This window comes from Fukomys damarensis, unplaced genomic scaffold (genome assembly GCF_012274545.1).
Source record: "Fukomys damarensis isolate Sample0158 unplaced genomic scaffold, DMR_v1.0_HiC HiC_scaffold_7, whole genome shotgun sequence".
NCBI lineage: Eukaryota > Metazoa > Chordata > Mammalia > Rodentia > Bathyergidae > Fukomys > Fukomys damarensis.
The window spans coordinates 41,321,807-41,326,420 of NW_022900919.1; the positions used below are offsets into that span (position 1 = coordinate 41,321,807).

At 38.3% G+C, this 4,614-nt stretch overlaps 1 pseudogene; it reads left to right on the forward strand.

The window, feature by feature from the left end:
* Positions 1-807: 807 nt before the first annotated feature.
* On the forward strand, positions 808-2,289 carry LOC104850544 (annotated as a pseudogene).
* Positions 2,290-4,614: the final 2,325 nt, after the last annotated feature.

The window sequence follows — 4,614 nt, forward strand, 5'->3', positions numbered from 1 at the left end:
CATTTTCTGTTTCTGGAAAATGTACCAAAAGGCTTTACCAAGACTAGAAATGACTATTAATTATATTTACTTCTTTTTCCCGGTAAAGAAACTTTATAATTTAAAAAGGTTTGGGAGGAGAATAAAATATTCTTTATTTCAATACATTTTTACCAATGCTTCTTGTGCTAATGTACTCTTATCATCTTATACAATTTAAATATATTTTTATAAAAATCCTAGAGCTGCCGATTAAGCTAATTGAAGGTATGGAAAATGCCTGCCATACATTCCAATTGGCAAAGCTAATGTCCATGGTCAAATTAATGAGTCAAGTTAGACTTTCTGTTACAAATACTCTGCCCTCTGAAATCCCACCACTCGGGAGGCTGAGGCAGGAGGATCGCTGTAAGTTTGAGACCAGCCTGGGCTACGTACTGAGTTCCAGGTCAGTCTCAACTACATAGTGAGACCCTGTCTCAAAAACAAAAACAAAAACAAAAACAAACAAACAAACAAAAGAAATACTCTGCCCTCATTTTTCAATTCAAAAAAGCATGTTGTTACTCCTGGCTGCGTCCTCCAGGCCTGGCCCCGCCTCTACCTCTGGGCCAATCACCCTGGGCCTTGGCCAATTGCTGAGGGGCTGGGTGGGGCGCGGTGGGGCAGGAGGAGCCGAGCTCAGGAGCAGAAGGGAGATCCGCCCTGGAGTTATGGAAAAGTTGGTCCGAGTTCCCTGAGTTTCTCCTTGTGGTTACCCGGGCTCAGCTGCTCCTTTCCTCCCTCTGGCCTTCAGGGACCAACCGGTCCCTAGTTCTGCTCCGCACCTCCATGGAGCTACCGCCGGCGCCCAGGAGTAAGCTAAAGAAGCTGAGTGAAGACAGTTTGACTAAGCAGCCTGAAGAAGTTTTTGACGTCTTTGAGAAGCTGGGAGAAGGGTCTTATGGAAGTGTTTTTAAAGCAATACATAAAGAATCTGGCCAAGTTGTTGCGATTAAACATGTATGTACCCGTTGAGTCTGATCTTCAGGAAATCAGCAAAGAAATTTCCATAATGCAACAGTGTGACAGCACATATGTTGTAAAGTACTATGGCAGCTACTTAAAGAACACAGACCTCTGGACTGTCATGGAGTACTGTGGAGCTGGCTCTGTCTCAGACATAATTAGATTACAAAACAAGACATTAACAGCAGACGAAATTGCAACCATTCTAAAAACTACGTCGAAAGGATTAGAATATTTTCACGTTATGAGAAAAATACATAGAGATTTAAAAGCTGGAAATATTTTCCTCAATACAGACGGTCGTGAAAAATTGGCAGATTTTGGAGAGGCTGGTCAGTTAACAGATGCAATGGCAAAATGCGATACTGTGACAGGAACTCCATTTTGGATGGCTCCGGAGGCAATTCAAAAAACAGGCTATAACTGCGTGGCTGACATCTGGTCGCTCGGCATTATTTCTATACAAATGGCTGAAGGAAAACCTCCTTATGCTGATACACATCCAATGAGGGCTATTTTTATGATGTCCACAAATCCACCACCACGATTCAGGAAGCCCGAACTTTGGTCTTACGATTTCACCAATTTTGTTAAAAAGTGTTTAGTGAAGAATCCTGAACAAATAGCTACTGCAACACATCTTTTACAGCACCCTTATATCAAGAATGCAAAACCTGTATCGATATCAAGACTTTATCACAGATGCTATGGGGATCAAAACTAAAAGACATGAAGAACAGCAGTGACAATTAGAAGAGGAAGAAGAAAATTTGGATGAAGATGAGCTGGATTCTCAAACCATGGTGAAGACTAGTTCGGAAAGTGTAAGCACGATGCTGGCCATAAGCACAGTGAGTGAAGGGGCCCAGACTGTGATTGAACAGAACAGCACACGGCTAGAGTCTGACTTGGGGACCTTGGTTATAAACAGTGAGGGTGAGGAGGAAGAAGATGGAGCTATGAAAGGAAACATAGCTTTACCAGAAGTACAAAGGCCATCTTTCATGGACTGCTTTGATAAGCAGGACTTCAAGAATAAGAGTCATGAAAACTAATCAGAATGGGCACCAGCCCTTCCCTAGGTCCAAAAATGTTTTTCCTGATAACTGGAAAGTTCCTCAAGATGGAGACTTTGACTTTTGTTTTTCTAATCTAAGTTTAGAAGAACTACAAATGAGGTTAAAAGCACTGCATCCCATGATGGAATGTGAAATAGAAGAACTTTGTCAAAGATACACTGTGAAAAGACAACTCATTCTGGATGCAATGGATGCAAAGAAGAAAAGGCAGCAAAACTTTTGAGTCTGATTTCTTCTTTTAATACCTACTCTGGAGAGAAAAAAACCCACTAAGAATTAAAGGTATATTATGATTTTTTTTAATCCCTGAGATTTATACTCTTCTATTAGGCAAAGGTAAAAAACTAATGGTCATACATGCCTAGGTAAATTCCCAAAGGGCAGAATTTACAATTGTATCCTCTATATTTTCATTTTTAATTGAGAACAATAGAAATGTGTTCTCTTTTTCTGTCAGCTGAAGACCATTCTAAAATGAAGGCTATATTTAGAGACCTTAAAGGTCCAAAGCTATTGTTTAATTGTACAGCACTGATCGGCTTTATGTCACAATATTCTTTATTCCTATCTGGAAGCCTATTTATTGTATTCCCTTAGGTAGGCTTATTTATTTATGTTATTTCACCTGTTTTTAAAAGATAAAATCAAACAGCTTTGGTGAAGGTAGGGACATATTAACAAATAATAATGTACAACCAAATTATACTTCAAGCAAGGAGCTCTGGGGTACATTCCTTGATTTCCAGGATAGCTTTCCAATAGCAGAAAAGCAATAATAACAGTAGCACCAAAATAGGCTGCACATTTTTTTGTATTGAAGAAGTAGTTCCATTTTTACCTTTTAAAATTTTGACTTTTGATGTTTGCTACAAATAGAACTACCTATATATTTAGACCAAACAGAGCTATAATGTTTAAAACCAAAGGAATCAATGGAACCCTTGCACAAAAATATGTGATAAATGTTTTAAATGAAATGAAACCTTAATACAAATGTAATGTAATACTGTTTCATGCTTCATGTGTAGGTCTGTTAGCTAAACTGAATCAAACTTGTAATGAGCTCATCAAATTTATTTCTATGAAATTGTACTCTGTTGTTATTGGACTTTGTGTTGATTTCATTTGTATCCCAAGAATTGGCAAACATCATGAGCCTCAGGATTTAAAAAATGGCAAAAACATTTCTACTGAACTGTGCAAACCTTAAGGACCAGAAAAAAAAAGATTAAAACCATTAAAAAGAAACTCATTTCTAAGCTGAATGAACATTCGTACAATTGAACTGGGACCAGTTGTTTCCTAAGCTACGTATGGCCATCTAGACAGTTTTTGTTCTTTTATGTATTTAACTACTATGTGGAAGTCATAAAGACAAATATATTTTACTGTGCCACCCAGCAAAAAAGAGAAAAAAGCATGTTATTATGAATTCCTATGACAGCTACTTAACTTCTGAATGCCTATGTCTAAAACAGAAGGAAAAATAGGGAAAAGCAAGAATGTTTGCGGATCTTACCACCCAAGTGATATCAGATGTTTCCACCTTCAGCTATGCAATTGATGTGGTTATTGCAATACATCTCTCCGTTCTCCATTATATGAGGGCATCTCCACACAAGCCCTTGATTTCTAATGCCACAGTCAATCCTTAACCTGTGCTCTAAATATAGAAAGTATTTGTCGTGATATGCCTTAGATTAAGGAGGTTTTCGGATGCAAATATTTGGAATTATGCCTTTGATTGATGCTACAGGAATTTCTAGATGTAGGTCAGTGCACTATCCGTGGATGAAACGTTATGATTTATTTAGCAGAATAATTAACATCTTTGAACAAGAGGGTAGAAATAGAAAGGCAGCATGACATCCCAAACCCAGATAGATCAATTATATGGCAGTACACAGGATAAATGAAAATCTAACAGTTGTTTTTTTTTTAAAGTATACTATCCATATGTTGGAAAAAGTGGTAGATGTAGTCTGTTTTTTAAAAATATCACTGGTTATTCAAAAGATGCAAATGAAAACAACACTGAGATTCCACCTCACCCCGGAAAGAATGGCTGCTATCATGAAATCAACCAATGACAAATACTGGAGGGGCTGGAGGGAAAGAGGAACCCTGCTCCACTGCTGGTGGGAGTGCAGACTGGTGCAACCACTGTGGAAATCAGTACGGAGATGCCTCAGAGAACTAGCATTGGAGGTCCCATTTGACCTGCTATCCCCCTGCTGGGTATCTTCCCCAAAGAATTAAAAGAATCATCCCACAGTGATATAAGTGCACCCATGTTTATAGCAACACAATCCGTGATAGCTAAAACTTGGAAGTAGCCCAATTGCCCTTCAACAGGAGAATGGATAAAGAAAATGTGTGTGTGTGTGTGTGTGTGTGTGTGTGTGTGTGTGTTAATAAAACGGAGTACTATTCAGACATAAAGAATGGGAAAATAGAGACATTTATAGCTAAATGGATGCACATTGAGGCCATATTCTTAAGTGAAATAAATAGGACACATATGTGTAAATACTGAATAATTTCTCTA